Source organism: Salvelinus alpinus, chromosome 19 (genome assembly GCF_045679555.1).
Source record: "Salvelinus alpinus chromosome 19, SLU_Salpinus.1, whole genome shotgun sequence".
Lineage (NCBI taxonomy): Eukaryota > Metazoa > Chordata > Actinopteri > Salmoniformes > Salmonidae > Salvelinus > Salvelinus alpinus.
The window spans coordinates 17,455,159-17,473,119 of NC_092104.1; the positions used below are offsets into that span (position 1 = coordinate 17,455,159).

Sequence of the window (17,961 nt, forward strand, 5' to 3'; positions counted from 1 at the left end):
CAGTAGCTGGACTGTGTTTATACAGTAGCTGGACTGGGTGTTTATACAGTAGCTGGACTGGGTGTTTATACGGTAGCTGGACTGGGTGTTTATACGGTAGCTGGACTGGGTGTTTATACGGTAGCTGGACTGGGTGTGTATACGGTAGCTGGACTGGGTGTGTATACGGTAGCTGGACTGGGTGTGTATACGGTAGCTGGACTGGGTGTGTATACGGTAGCTGGACTGGGTGTGTATACGGTAGCTGGACTGGGTGTGTATACGGTAGCTGGACTGGGTGTGTATACGGTAGCTGGACTGGGTGTGTATACGGTAGCTGGACTGGGTGTGTATACGGTAGCTGGACTGGGTGTGTATACGGTAGCTGGACTCTGTGTGTATACGGTAGCTGGACTGGGTGTGTATACGGTAGCTGGACGGTGTGTATACGGTAGCTGGACTGTGTGTATACAGTAGCTGGAGCCTTATATGGAAGTGCTAGTGCGTTCAACTTCAGAGATAGTCTTGATGAAGCAATAAAAACATACATTTAACCAGGAAGTGTTTTATTTTGGAGATCAAAGGCCTGGCAAAATGTTAAGCATCTTGTTAACTCTCCACTGCCTGGATTAACCAGATTTACAGAGTCACAATGAGGTCTGGGGTGGATTCATCAACTGATGTTGTTAACGTTGGGCCAGGTGTAGAATGGATACTACTAGAGTATAACTGCCAGGTCTAGAATGGATACTACTACTGTATAACTGCCAGGTCTAGAATGGATACTACTACTGTATAACGGCTAGGTCTAGAATGGATACTACTACTGTATAACCAAAATGAACCATAAAAGATTACCAATGAAATAGTTATTTATTCTAACTCTGCCCTGCTCCGGAACACCTCAGTCCTGCTCCAGAACACCTTAGCCCTGCTCCGGAACACCTCAGCCCTGTTCCAGAACACCTCAGCCCTGTTCCAGAACACCTCAGCCCTGCTCCAGAACACCTCAGCCCTGCTCCGGAACACCTCAGCCCTGCTCCGGAACACCTCAGCCCTGCTCCGGAACACCTCAGCCCTGCTCCGGAACACCTCAGCCCTGCTCCGGAACACCTCAGCCCTGCTCCGGAACACCTCAGCCCTGCTCCGGAACACCTCAGCCCTGCTCCGGAACACCTCAGCCCTGCTCCGGAACACCTCAGCCCTGCTCCGGAACACCTCAGCCCAAGTCTTTGTACTCGGTGGAAAGCCACCTTGTATACTGTCCCTAGAGGAAGTTTCAAGGCAGATTGCATGAATTCTCTGATCGCGCCCTCTGGATTATTGGATGCGTCCTCAGGAATCCCAGAAATAAGTAGATTTTCACACATGCTACGACTTTGTATGTCTAGTAGCGACTCCTTCATCACCCTGTTTTCCCCGAGTAGACAATCCATGTTGGAATCGAGTTTTTTTTTTAACCTTGGCTGTGTGTGCCTTGTTCACTCCGAGCATGAGAATTTCACTCTGGCTGAACTCCAAGCTCCACCTCAGCCCTGCTACCTCCTCACACAACTTCTCCAGCATGGATTCCAGTCAGAGCACTAGCCTCTACCTCAAAGTAAATTGTCCGTGTCTGTAGATTAATCTGTTTTTCATTTTTTTTGTCAGGTTAAAGTTATTTTGTAAGGTAGTCTGATCTTTCCATGATGTTGTTCCTCCATAGCGTAAAGCTGTTGGTAATCGTCAATTTCCCTCAGGATCTCCTTAGTATCCAGGTTGGCTCTTTACTCCAACCAGTTGTTTTACGAAAAGATAATGAGTTTTTCCCACAACGATGACTGGTGTCTGTAGTACAGCCAGCGAGCACTCGCGGAATCCACGCAAAAAATGGAACACAAACTTGCAGTCCCAGCCGTGAACAGTTGATGTTGAGATGTGTGTTACTAGAACTCTGAAGCATTTATTTGGGATGCAATTTCTGAGGCTGGTAACTAATGAACTTATCCTCTGCAGCAGAGGTAACTCTGGGTCTTCCTTTCCTGTGGCGGTCCTCATGAGAGACAGTTTCATCATAGCACTTGATGTTTTTTTGCGACTGCACTTGAAGAAACTTTCAAAGTTCTTGAAATTTTCCGGATTGACTCACCTTCATGTCTTAAAGTAATGATGGACTGTCGTTTCTCTTTGCTTATTTGAGGTGTTCTTACCATAATATGGACTTGGTCTTTTACCAAATAGGACTATCTTCTGTATACCACCCTTACCTTGTCACAACACAACATATATTTTTTTTAACAAGGCACACCTGTTAATTGAAATGCATTCCAGGTGACTACCTTATGAAGCTGGTTGAGAGAATGCCAAGAGTGTGCAAAGCTGTCATCAAGTCAAAGGGTGGCTACTTTGACGAATCTCAAATACAAAATAATATTTTGATTTGTTGAACACCTTTTTGGTTACTACATTTCCCAATTTTTTTTAAACCTTTATTTAACTAGGCAAGTCACGGTGAAGGGAAGTCAGTTAAGAACAAATTCTTATTTACAATGACGGCCTACCCCGGCCAAACCCGGATACCCGGCCTACCCTGGGCCAATTGTGCGCCGCCCTATGGGACTCCCAATCACGGCCGGATGTGATACATGATTCCATATTATTTCATCGTTTTGATGTTTTCACTGTTATTCTAGAAAATAGTACAAATAAAGAAGAGCTCTTGAATGAGTAGGTGTGTCCAAACTTTTGATTGGTACTGTACATATTATTTATATATTTATACGTTGCATTCAGAAAGTATTCAGAGCCCTTGACTTTTTCCAAATGTTGTTACTTTACAGCTTTATTCTATAATGGATCAAATAAAAACAATTCCTCATCAATCTACACACAATAACCTATTATGACAATTTTGTCAAAATTATCCTAAATACAAAACATAAATATCTTATTTACATTTGTATTCAGACCCTTTGCTATGTGACTGTAAATTGAGCTCAAGTGCCTCCTGTTTCCTTTGATCATCCTTGAGATGTTTCTACAACTTGAATGGAGTCCACCTGTGGTAAATTCAATTGATTGGACATGATTTGGAAAGGCACACACCTGTCTATATAAATTCTCACAGTTGACAGTGCATATCAGAGAAAAAACCAAGCCATGAGGTCGAAGGAATTGTCCGTAGACAGGATTGTGTTGAGGCACAGATCTGGGGAAGGGTGCCAAAATATATTTGCAGCATTGAAGGTCCCTAAGAACACAGTGGCCTCCATCATCAAGTTTGGAACCACCAAGACTCTTCCTAGAGCTGGCCGCCCGGCTGGAGGCTGGAAACCCTGGTCTCCATTTCCTTGCCTCTCACTGCCTTCCCTCCCTGTCCCTGGAGCGTCTGGGCTCTAGACCTCTATACCGCCTGGTGCACAGCCTGTGGCTCAGGGAACATGCATGGTAAAGCCTGGACATCTCAGGTTTCTGCTTCCACACACGGCAAGGCGGGGTGGGTCACGTAGGCAACGAGTGCCTGTGTCCTCAAACATCCTGTCATGTCCTGATCCCTGGTAACCCAGTGTAGAGCATGGTGGTCCTGGATCATGTTGTCCCTCGGACAGCTCTTCACAAGGCTATCCCAGGTATCACACCAGTGACACAGAGAGAGGAAGTCACTTGACCAGTTTGAGCCCGGGGCAGGATGAGCAGACCCAGATCTATGGCCAGGAAAAGCTTTGTTTAGTCAAAGTAGTGGACCAACTGTCTTCATTTAGCCTTTATGTAAATAAGGAGTTACCTACACTGGGGCCTTTTTTAGGTCTCTGCAGAAACTCATGTCATATTCCCTTCTATGTCTTACTCCTGGCTTGTGTCCCAAATGGCACCCTATTCCCTATGGGCCCTGGTCTAAAGTAGTGTGCTATGTAGGGTATAGGACACCATTTGTCCTGAAGCCTACAAGTCCTACCTTGTTGGGAGTGTCAATAGGTCATTTCCTCCCTCCTGCTGCTTGGCTTGTCTCTGCATATTCACCTGTCCTCCAGAGTTATGGCTAGCTTCTCTCTATAGCAAACACATAGTCCCCTCCAAGGTGTCCTAGAGGTTAGAGAGGTGGGCCAGGTGTCCTAGAGGTTAGAGAGGTGGGCCAGGTGTCCTAGAGGTTAGAGAGGTGGGCCAGGTGTCCTAGAGGTTAGAGAGGTGGGCCAGGTGTCCTAGAGGTTAGAGAGGTGGGCCAGGTGTCCTAGAGGTTAGAGAGGTGGGCCAGGTGTCCTAGAGGTTAGAGAGGTGGGCCAGGTGTCCTAGAGGTTAGAGAGGTGGGCCAGGTGTCCTAGAGGTTAGAGAGGTGGGCCAGGTGTCCTAGAGGTTAGAGAGGTGGGCCAGGTGTCCTAGAGGTGGGCCAGGTGTCCTAGAGGTGGGCCAGCAGCCAGGTGTCCTAGAGGTTAGAGAGGTGGGAGAGTTGGGCCAGCAGCTAGTCTAAACTAGCAACGGTCACAGCAAATTAACATTAAGGTTATAATATTGTAGAGAACAATCTAATGATTCATTCTATATAATATATAATGACATAGCACCCTCTTGAATTAGCCTGTTTTTCTCTATGTTGTATAGCAGTGAGTTAACACCCTACACAATACCAGAAAAACATGGTCATGCAATGCAATACAATACTGAGAAAGCAGCCAGTTACACGTCCACGTGATTGGTCATCCTCTTCTGAGTGGCTTTGTCAAGGTCCCTCCCCCTGTCTGTAGGACCTCTCACCAACACTACCTGGCAGTGAAGGGGATCGGCGGTGTGGCTTGATAACTAATCAAGACCCAGACCTCACTGTGTGAATCAATGACAGAATTACATCATCCGCTCTTTCTTGTCTTCAGCAGCGTTGACCTCTAACCTCCTGGTCTCCTCCCTCTGCTTGAACTTCTAGAGCTGATCCCAGGTAACACACACACACCACACACACTCCATATGTACTCCGCGCACACACACACACACCACACACACTCCATATGTACTCCACACGCACACACACACACACACACCACACACTCCATATGTACTCCACACGCACACACACACACACACACCACACACTCCATATGTACTCCACACACACACACACACACACTCCATATGTACTCCACACGCACACACACAAACACACACCACACACTCCATATGTACTCCACACGCACACACACACACACACACCACACACTCCATATGTACTCCACACGCACACACACACACACACACCACACACTCCATATGTACTCCACGCACACACACCACACACTCCATATGTACTCCGCGCACACACACACCACACACACTCCATATGTACTCCGCGCACACACACACACACCACACACTCCATATGTACTCCACGCACACACACACACACACACACCACACACTCCATATGTACTCCACACGCACACACACACACACACACCACACACTCCATATGTACTCCACGCACACACACCACACACTCCATATGTACTCCACGCACACAAACACACACCACACACTCCATATGTACTCCGCGCACACAAACACACACCACACACTCCATATGTACTCCACGCACACACACACAAACACACACCACACACTCCATATGTACTCCGCGCACACACACACCACACACACTCCATATGTACTCCACGCACACACACCACACACTCCATATGTACTCCACGCACACACACCACACACTCCATATGTACTCCGCGCACACACACACACACCACACACTCCATATGTACTCCACGCACACACACACAAACACACCACACACACTCCATATGTACTCCGCGCACACACACACACACCACACACTCCATATGTACTCCACACACACACACACACCACACACTCCATATGTACTCCACGCACACACACCACACACTCCATATGTACTCCACACGCACACACACCACACACACTCCATATGTACTCCACGCACACACACACACACACACACCACACACTCCATATGTACTCCACGCACACACACCACACACTCCATATGTACTCCGCGCACACACACACCACACACACTCCATATGTACTCCACGCACACACACCACACACTCCATATGTACTCCACGCACACACACCACACACTCCATATGTACTCCGCGCACACACACACACACCACACACTCCATATGTACTCCACACACACACACACACACCACACACTCCATATGTACTCCACGCACACACACCACACACTCCATATGTACTCCACACACACACACACCACACACTCCATATGTACTCCACGCACACACACCACACACTCCATATGTACTCCACACGCACACACACCACACACACTCCATATGTACTCCACGCACACACACACACACACACACCACACACTCCATATGTACTCCGCGCACACACACACACACCACACACTCCATATGTACTCCACGCACACACACACAAACACACCACACACACTCCATATGTACTCCGCGCACACACACACACACCACACACTCCATATGTACTCCACACACACACACACACCACACACTCCATATGTACTCCACGCACACACACCACACACTCCATATGTACTCCACACGCACACACACCACACACTCCATATGTACTCCACACACACACCACACACACACTCCATATGTACTCCACACGCACACACACCACACACTCCATATGTACTCCACACACACACACACACCACACACCACACACTCCATATGTACTCCACACACACACCACACACACACTCCATATGTACTCCACACACACACACACACCACACACTCCATATGTACTCCACACGCACACACACACACTCCATATGTACTCCACACACACACACCACACACTCCATATGTACTCCACACACACACACCACACACTCCATATGTACTCCACACACACACACACACCACACACTCCATATGTACTCCACACGCACACACACACACTCCATATGTACTCCACACACACACACCACACACTCCATATGTACTCCACACACACACACCACACACTCCATATGTACTCCACACGCACACACACCACACCACACACTCCATATGTACTCCACACACACACACACACCACACACTCCATATGTACTCCACACGCACACACACACACTCCATATGTACTCCGCACACACACACACCACACACTCCATATGTACTCCACACACACACTCCACATGCACACCACACACACTCCAGATGTACAACACACTCCACACACACCATGACCCAGAACATCTGTCAGAGAGGTGTCAGTCAGTACTAGATATACAGTCTGTAGATATACAGTACTAGATATACAGTCTGTAGATATACAGTACTAGATATACAGTACTAGATATACAGTCTGTAGATATACAGTACTAGATATATAGTCTGTAGATATACAGTACTAGATATACAGTCTGTAGATATACAGTCTGTAGATATACAGTACTAGATATACAGTCTGTAGATATACAGTACTAGATATACAGTAGTAGATATACAGTAGTAGATATACAGTCTGTAGATATACAGTACTAGATATACAGTCTGTAGATATACAGTTGTAGATATACAGTACTAGATATACAGTCTGTAGATATACAGTACTAGATATACAGTCTGTAGATATACAGTACTAGATATACAGTCTGTAGATATACAGTCTGTAGATATACAGTACTAGATATACAGTCTGTAGATATACAGTACTAGATATACAGTACTAGATATACAGTACTAGATATACAGTCTGTAGATATACAGTAGTAGATATACAGTCTGTAGATATACAGTCTGTCGATATACAGTACTAGATATACAGTCTGTAGATATACAGTACTAGATATACAGTACTAGATATACAGTCTGTAGATATACAGTCTGTAGATATACAGTCTGTAGATATACAGTACTAGATATACAGTCTGTAGATATACAGTACTAGATATACAGTACTAGATATACAGTCTGTAGATATACAGTAGTAGATATACAGTCTGTAGATATACAGTCTGTCGATATACAGTACTAGATATACAGTCTGTAGATATACAGTCTGTAGATATACAGTAGTAGATATACAGTCTGTAGATATACAGTACTAGATATACAGTCTGTAGATATACAGTAGTAGATATACAGTCTGTAGATATACAGTACTAGATATACAGTACTAGATATACAGTCTGTAGATATACAGTACTAGATATACAGTACTAGATATACAGTAGTAGATATACAGTCTGTAGATATACAGTACTAGATATACAGTACTAGATATACAGTCTGTAGATATACAGTACTAGATATACAGTACTAGATATACAGTCTGTAGATATACAGTACTAGATATACAGTACTAGATATACAGTCTGTAGATATACAGTCTGTAGATATACAGTCTGTAGATATACAGTACTAGATATACAGTCTGTAGATATACAGTACTAGATATACAGTCTGTAGATATACAGTACTAGATATACAGTCTGTAGATATACAGTCTGTAGATATACAGTTGTAGATATACAGTACTAGATATACAGTAGTAGATATACAGTCTGTAGATATACAGTCTGTAGATATACAGTTGTAGATATACAGTTGTAGATATACAGTACTAGATATACAGTCTGTATATATACAGTACTAGATATACAGTCTGTATATATACAGTAGTAGATATACAGTCTGTAGATATACAGTACTAGATATACAGTCTGTAGATATACAGTACTAGATATACAGTCTGTAGATATACAGTCTGTAGATATACAGTCTGTAGATATACAGTCTGTAGATATACAGTACTAGATATACAGTCTGTAGATATACAGTACTAGATATACAGTCTGTAGATATACATTACTAGATATACAGTCTGTAGATATACAGTCTGTAGATATACAGTCTGTAGATATACAGTACTAGATATACAGTCTGTAGATATACAGTACTAGATATACAGTCTGTAGATATACAGTACTAGATATACAGTCTGTAGATATACAGTCTGTAGATATACAGTACTAGATATACAGTCTGTAGATATACAGTACTAGATATACAGTACTAGATATACAGTCTGTAGATATACAGTCTGTAGATATACAGTACTAGATATACAGTACTAGATATACAGTAGTAGATATACAGTCTGTAGATATACAGTCTGTAGATATACAGTAGTAGATATACAGTAGTAGATATACAGTCTGTAGATATACAGTACTAGATATACAGTTGTAGATATACAGTACTAGATATACAGTCTGTATATATACAGTACTAGATATACAGTCTGTAGATATACAGTCTGTAGATATACAGTACTAGATATACAGTACTAGATATACAGTCTGTAGATATACAGTAGTAGATATACAGTCTGTAGATATACAGTCTGTCGATATACAGTACTAGATATACAGTCTGTAGATTTACAGTACTAGATATACAGTCTGTAGATTTACAGTACTAGATATACAGTCTGTATATATACAGTACTAGATATACAGTCTGTAGATATACAGTGGTAGATATACAGTCTGTAGATATACAGTACTAGATATACAGTACTAGATATACAGTCTGTAGATATACAGTAGTAGATATACAGTCTGTAGATATACAGTACTAGATATACAGTACTAGATATACAGTCTGTAGATATACAGTACTAGATATACAGTCTGTAGATATACAGTAGTAGATATACAGTCTGTAGATATACAGTCTGTCGATATACAGTCTGTCGATATACAGTCTGTCGATATACAGTCTGTAGATATACAGTAGTAGATATACAGTCTGTAGATATACAGTCTGTAGATATACAGTCTGTAGATATACAGTACTAGATATACAGTCTGTAGATATACAGTACTAGATATACAGTCTGTAGATATACAGTTGTAGATATACAGTCTGTAGATATACAGTCTGTAGATATACAGTACTAGATACACAGTCTGTAGATATACAGTACTAGATATACAGTTGTAGATATACAGTTGTAGATATACAGTTGTAGATATACAGTACTAGATATACAGTCTGTAGATATACAGTACTAGATATACAGTCTGTAGATATACAGTACTAGATATACAGTCTGTAGATATACAGTCTGTAGATATACAGTCTGTAGATATACAGTCTGTAGATATACAGTACTAGATATACAGTCTGTAGATATACAGTACTAGATATACAGTCTGTAGATATACATTACTAGATATACAGTCTGTAGATATACAGTCTGTAGATATACAGTCTGTAGATATACAGTACTAGATATACAGTCTGTAGATATACAGTACTAGATATACAGTCTGTAGATATACAGTACTAGATATACAGTCTGTAGATATACAGTCTGTAGATATACAGTACTAGATATACAGTCTGTAGATATACAGTACTAGATATACAGTACTAGATATACAGTCTGTAGATATACAGTCTGTAGATATACAGTACTAGATATACAGTACTAGATATACAGTAGTAGATATACAGTCTGTAGATATACAGTCTGTAGATATACAGTAGTAGATATACAGTAGTAGATATACAGTCTGTAGATATACAGTACTAGATATACAGTTGTAGATATACAGTACTAGATATACAGTCTGTATATATACAGTACTAGATATACAGTCTGTAGATATACAGTCTGTAGATATACAGTACTAGATATACAGTACTAGATATACAGTCTGTAGATATACAGTAGTAGATATACAGTCTGTAGATATACAGTCTGTCGATATACAGTACTAGATATACAGTCTGTAGATTTACAGTACTAGATATACAGTCTGTAGATTTACAGTACTAGATATACAGTCTGTATATATACAGTACTAGATATACAGTCTGTAGATATACAGTGGTAGATATACAGTCTGTAGATATACAGTACTAGATATACAGTACTAGATATACAGTCTGTAGATATACAGTAGTAGATATACAGTCTGTAGATATACAGTACTAGATATACAGTACTAGATATACAGTCTGTAGATATACAGTACTAGATATACAGTCTGTAGATATACAGTAGTAGATATACAGTCTGTAGATATACAGTCTGTCGATATACAGTCTGTCGATATACAGTCTGTCGATATACAGTCTGTAGATATACAGTAGTAGATATACAGTCTGTAGATATACAGTCTGTAGATATACAGTCTGTAGATATACAGTACTAGATATACAGTCTGTAGATATACAGTACTAGATATACAGTCTGTAGATATACAGTTGTAGATATACAGTCTGTAGATATACAGTCTGTAGATATACAGTACTAGATACACAGTCTGTAGATATACAGTACTAGATATACAGTTGTAGATATACAGTTGTAGATATACAGTTGTAGATATACAGTACTAGATATACAGTCTGTATATATACAGTTGTAGATATACAGTCTGTAGATATACAGTACTAGATATACAGTCTGTAGATATACAGTCTGTAGATATACAGTACTAGATATACAGTCTGTAGATATACAGTCTGTAGATATACAGTACTAGATATACAGTCTGTAGATATACAGTCTGTAGATATACAGTACTAGATATACAGTCTGTAGATATACAGTCTGTAGATATACAGTACTAGATATACAGTCTGTAGATATACAGTCTGTAGATATACAGTACTAGATATACAGTCTGTAGATATACAGTCTGTAGATATACAGTACTAGATATACAGTCTGTAGATATACAGTCTGTAGATATACAGTACTAGACATACAGTCTGTAGATATACAGTACTAGATATACAGTCTGTAGATATACAGTACTAGATATACAGTCTGTAGATATACAGTCTGTAGATATACAGTACTAGATATACAGTCTGTAGATATACAGTCTGTAGATATACAGTACTAGATATACAGTCTGTAGATATACAGTACTAGATATACAGTACTAGATATACAGTCTGTAGATATACAGTCTGTAGATATACAGTAGTAGGTATACAGTAGTAGATATACAGTCTGTAGATATACAGTAGTAGATATACAGTCTGTAGATATACAGTCTGTAGATATACAGTATGTTCTGTACGTGTCAACACGGTGGTGTCTGTAGATATACAGTAGTAGATATACAGTCTGTAGATATACAGTACTAGATATACAGTCTGTAGATATACAGTATGTTCTGTACGTGTCAACACGGTGGTGTCTGTAGATATACAGTATGTAGATATACAGTACTAGATATACAGTCTGTAGATATACAGTATGTTCTGTAAGTGTCAACACGGTGGTGTCTGTAGATATACAGTCTGTAGATATACAGTAGTAGATATACAGTCTGTAGATATACAGTACTAGATATACAGTCTGTAGATATACAGTAGTAGATATACAGTACTAGATATACAGTCTGTAGATATACAGTATGTTTTGTACGTGTCAACACGGTGGTGTCTGTAGATATAGCTCTAACACCAGTTTCTGCATATTACCTGTCTTATATCAGCTCGCCTGCGGACAGATGGGCAGGTGAAAATGAGGTTTTGTCCTTAACGTAGATTTTTTGGGTGATTCCAATATTGACTGGCTTTCATCAAGAGAAAGCTTCAAACTCTAACCAGTGCCTGCGACCTGGTTCAGGTTATCAGTCAGCCTACCAGGGTAGTTACAAACAGCACAGGAATGAAATCATCAACATGTATTGATCACATCTTTACTAATGCTGCAGAAATGTGCTTTACAGTAAACAAATTGACAGCGGACTATCAGCACACTTATAGGGAAGGACATCAACAAGCACAGCACTTACACAAATGACTGATGATTGGCTGAGAGAAATTGATGTTTCGTTAGACTTCAGTGCGTCTTTTGACATTATTGATCATAGTGTTCTGCTGGAGAAACGTTGTGTGTTATGGCTTTACACCCCCTGCTGTAATGTGGATAAAGAGTTACCTGTCAGAACACAGAGGGTGTTCTTAAAATACAGTGTGTCTATGTATAAGTAAAGACAGAGTGTGTATGTGGTAATATAGCTGGTCAGTGGTAATATAGCTGGTCAGTGGTAATATAGCTGGTCAGTGGTAATATAGCTGGTGGTAATATAGCTGGTCAGCGTTAATATAGCTGGTCAGTGGTAATATAGCTGGTCAGTGGTAATATAGCTGGTCAGTGGTAATATAGCTGGTCAGTGGTAATATAGCTGGTCAGTGGTAATATAGCTGGTCAGTGGTACTATAGCTGGTCAGTGGTACTATAGCTGGTCAGTGGTAATATAGCTGGTCAGTGGTAATATAGCTGGTCAGTGGTAATATAGCTGGTCAGTGGTACTATAGTTGGTCAGTGGTACTATAGCTGGTCAGTGGTAATATAGCTGGTCAGTGGTAATATAGCTGGTGGTAATATAGCTGGTCAGTGGTACTATAGCTGGTCAGTGGTACTATAGCTGGTCAGTGGTACTATAGCTGGTCAGTGGTAATATAGCTGGTCAGTGGTAATATAGCTGGTCAGTGGTAATATAGCTGGTCAGTGGTAATATAGCTGGTCAGTGGTAATATAGCTGGTCAGTGGTAATATAGCTGGTCAGTGGTAATATAGCTGGTCAGTGGTACTATAGCTGGTCAGTGGTACTATAGCTGGTCAGTGGTAATATAGCTGGTCAGTGGTAATATAGCTGGTCAGTGGTAATATAGCTGGTGGTAATATAGCTGGTCGGTGGTAATATAGCTGGTCAGTGGTAATATAGCTGGTCGGTGGTAATATAGCTGGTCGGTGGTAATATAGCTGGTCAGTGGTAATATAGCTGGTCAGTGGTAATATAGCTGGTCAGTGGTAATATAGCTGGTCAGTGGTAATATAGCTGGTGGTAATATAGCTGGTCAGTGGTACTATAGCTGGTCAGTGGTACTATAGCTGGTCAGTGGTAATATAGCTGGTCAGTGGTAATATAGCTGGTCAGTGGTAATATAGCTGGTCAGTGGTAATATAGCTGGTCAGTGGTAATATAGCTGGTCAGTGGTAATATAGCTGGTCAGTGGTAATATAGCTGGTCAGTGGTAATATAGCTGGTCAGTGGTACTATAGCTGGTCAGTGGTACTATAGCTGGTCAGTGGTACTATAGCTGGTCAGTGGTAATATAGCTGGTCAGTGGTAATATAGCTGGTCAGTGGTAATATAGCTGGTCAGTGGTAATATAGCTGGTGGTAATATAGCTGGTCGGTGGTAATATAGCTGGTCGGTGGTAATATAGCTGGTCGGTGGTAATATAGCTGGTCGGTGGTAATATAGCTGGTCGGTGGTAATATAGCTGGTGGTAATATAGCTGGTGGTAATATAGCTGGTCAGTGGTACTATAGCTGGTCAGTGGTACTATAGCTGGTCAGTGGTAATATAGCTGGTCAGTGGTAATATAGCTGGTCAGTGGTAATATAGCTGGTCAGTGGTAATATAGCTGGTCAGTGGTAATATAGCTGGTCAGTGGTAATATAGCTGGTCAGTGGTAATATAGCTGGTCAGTGGTACTATAGCTGGTCAGTGGTACTATAGCTGGTCAGTGGTAATATAGCTGGTCAGTGGTAATATAGCTGGTCAGTGGTAATATAGCTGGTCAGTGGTAATATAGCTGGTGGTAATATAGCTGGTCGGTGGTAATATAGCTGGTCGGTGGTAATATAGCTGGTCGGTGGTAATATAGCTGGTCAGTGGTAATATAGCTGGTCAGTGGTAATATAGCTGGTCAGTGGTAATATAGCTGGTGGTAATATAGCTGGTCAGTGGTACTATAGCTGGTCAGTGGTACTATAGCTGGTCAGTGGTAATATAGCTGGTCAGTGGTAATATAGCTGGTCAGTGGTAATATAGCTGGTCAGTGGTAATATAGCTGGTCAGTGGTAATATAGCTGGTCAGTGGTAATATAGCTGGTCAGTGGTAATATAGCTGGTCAGTGGTAATATAGCTGGTCAGTGGTACTATAGCTGGTCAGTGGTAATATAGCTGGTCAGTGGTAATATAGCTGGTCAGTGGTAATATAGCTGGTCAGTGGTAATATAGCTGGTGGTAATATAGCTGGTCGGTGGTAATATAGCTGGTCGGTGGTAATATAGCTGGTCGGTGGTAATATAGCTGGTCGGTGGTAATATAGCTGGTCGGTGGTAATATAGCTGGTCGGTGGTAATATAGCTGGTCGGTGGTAATATAGCTGGTCGGTGGTAATATAGCTGGTCGGTGGTAATATAGCTGGTCGGTGGTAATATAGCTGGTCGGTGGTAATATAGCTGGTCGGTGGTAATATAGCTGGTCGGTGGTAATATAGCTGGTCGGTGGTAATATAGCTGGTCGGTGGTAATATAGCTGGTCGGTGGTAATATAGCTGGTCGGTGGTAATATAGCTGGTCGGTGGTACTATAGCTGGTCGGTGGTAATATAGCTGGTCGGTGGTAATATAGCTGGTCGGTGGTAATATAGCTGGTCGGTGGTAATATAGCTGGTCGGTGGTAATATAGCTGGTCGGTGGTAATATAGCTGGTCAGTGGTAATATAGCTGGTCAGTGGTAATATAGCTGGTCAGTGGTAATATAGCTGGTCAGTGGTAATATAGCTGGTCAGTGGTACTATAGCTGGTCAGTGGTACTATAGCTGGTGGTAATATAGCTAGTCAGTGGTAATATAGCTGGTCAGTGGTAATATAGCTGGTCAGTGGTAATATAGCTGGTCAGTGGTAATATAGCTGGTCAGTGGTAATATAGCTGGTCGGTGGTAATATAGCTGGTGGTAATATAGCTGGTCAGTGGTAATATAGCTGGTCGGTGGTACTATAGATGGTCAGTGGTACTATAGCTGGTCGGTGGTACTATAGCTGGTCGGTGGTACTATAGCTGGTCGGTGGTAATATAGCTGGTCGGTGGTAATATAGCTGGTCGGTGGTAATATAGCTGGTCGGTGGTAATATAGCTGGTCGGTGGTAATATAGCTGGTCGGTGGTAATATAGCTGGTCGGTGGTAATATAGCTGGTCGGTGGTAATATAGCTAGTCAGTGGTAATATAGCTAGTCAGTGGTAATATAGCTGGTGGTAATATAGCTGGTCAGTGGTAATATAGCTGGTCAGTGGTACTATAGCTGGTCAGTGGTAATATAGCTGGTCAGTGGTAATATAGCTGGTCAGTGGTAATATAGCTGGTGGTAATATAGCTAGTCAGTGGTAATATAGCTGGTCGGTGGTAATATAGCTGGTCGGTGGTAATATAGCTGGTCGGTGGTAATATAGCTGGTCAGTGGTAATATAGCTGGTCAGTGGTAATATAGCTGGTCAGTGGTAATATAGCTGGTCAGTGGTAATATAGCTGGTCAGTGGTAATATAGCTGGTCAGTGGTAATATAGCTGGTCAGTGGTACTATAGCTGGTCAGTGGTAATATAGCTGGTGGTAATATAGCTAGTCAGTGGTAATATAGCTGGTCAGTGGTAATATAGCTGGTCAGTGGTAATATAGCTGGTCAGTGGTAATATAGCTGGTCAGTGGTAATATAGCTGGTCAGTGGTAATATAGCTGGTCAGTGGTAATATAGCTGGTCGGTGGTACTATAGCTGGTCAGTGGTACTATAGCTGGTCAGTGGTACTATAGCTGGTCGGTGGTACTATAGCTGGTCGGTGGTAATATAGCTGGTCGGTGGTAATATAGCTGGTCGGTGGTAATATAGCTGGTCGGTGGTAATATAGCTGGTCGGTGGTAATATAGCTGGTCGGTGGTAATATAGCTGGTCGGTGGTAATATAGCTGGTCGGTGGTAATATAGCTGGTCGGTGGTAATATAGCTAGTCAGTGGTAATATAGCTAGTCAGTGGTAATATAGCTGGTGGTAATATAGCTGGTCAGTGGTAATATAGCTGGTCAGTGGTACTATAGCTGGTCAGTGGTAATATAGCTGGTCAGTGGTAATATAGCTGGTCAGTGGTAATATAGCTGGTGGTAATATAGCTGGTCAGTGGTAATATAGCTGGTCAGTGGTAATATAGCTGGTCAGTGGTAATATAGCTGGTCAGTGGTAATATAGCTAGTCAGTGGTAATATAGCTGGTCAGTGGTAATATAGCTGGTCAGTGGTAATATAGCTGGTCAGTGGTAATATCGCTGGTCAGTGGTAATATAGCTGGTCAGTGGTAATATAGCTGGTCAGTGGTAATATAGCTGGTCAGTGGTAATATAGCTGGTCGGTGGTACTATAGCTGGTCGGTGGTAATATAGCTGGTGGTAATATAGCTGGTCAGTGGTAATATAGCTGGTCAGTGGTAATATAGCTGGTCAGTGGTAATATAGCTGGTCAGTGGTAATATAGCTGGTCGGTGGTAATATAGCTAGTCAGTGGTAATATAGCTGGTCAGTGGTAATATAGCTGGTCGGTGGTAATATAGCTAGTCAGTGGTAATATAGCTGGTCAGTGGTAATATAGCTAGTCAGTGGTAATATAGCTGGTCAGTGGTAATATAGCTGGTCAGTGGTAATATAGCTGGTCAGTGGTAATATCGCTGGTCAGTGGTAATATAGCTGGTCAGTGGTAATATAGCTGGTCAGTGGTAATATAGCTGGTCAGTGGTAATATAGCTGGTCGGTGGTACTATAGCTGGTCGGTGGTAATATAGCTGGTCGGTGGTAATATAGCTGGTCGGTGGTAATATAGCTGGTCGGTGGTAATATAGCTGGTGGTAATATAGCTGGTCAGTGGTAATATAGCTGGTCGGTGGTAATATAGCTGGTCAGTGGTAATATAGCTGGTCAGTGGTAATATAGCTGGTCGGTGGTAATATAGCTGGTCAGTGGTAATATAGCTGGTCAGTGGTAATATAGCTGGTCAGTGGTAATGTAGTCAGTGGTAATATAGCTGGTCAGTGGTAATATAGCTGGTCAGTGGTACTATAGCTGGTCAGTGGTACTATAGCTGGTCAGTGGTAATATAGCTGGTCAGTGGTAATATAGCTG

The 17,961-nt window shown here is 41.9% G+C and overlaps 1 protein-coding gene across 3 annotated transcripts in view; it reads left to right on the top strand.

Moving 5' to 3' along the window:
• Window positions 1-17,961, top strand: part of kank1a (KN motif and ankyrin repeat domains 1a) — a 212,569-nt gene that overhangs the window by 41,088 nt on the left and 153,520 nt on the right. For 2 of the 3 annotated variants that reach the window (XM_071352454.1, XM_071352457.1), the window contains exon 2: window positions 4,827-4,885. The gene's annotated coding sequence lies outside the window, so the exon portion shown is untranslated. Of the gene's footprint in view, window positions 1-4,808; window positions 4,886-17,961 lie in introns of those variants that run through there. The other variant, XM_071352455.1, reaches the window with a different exon arrangement.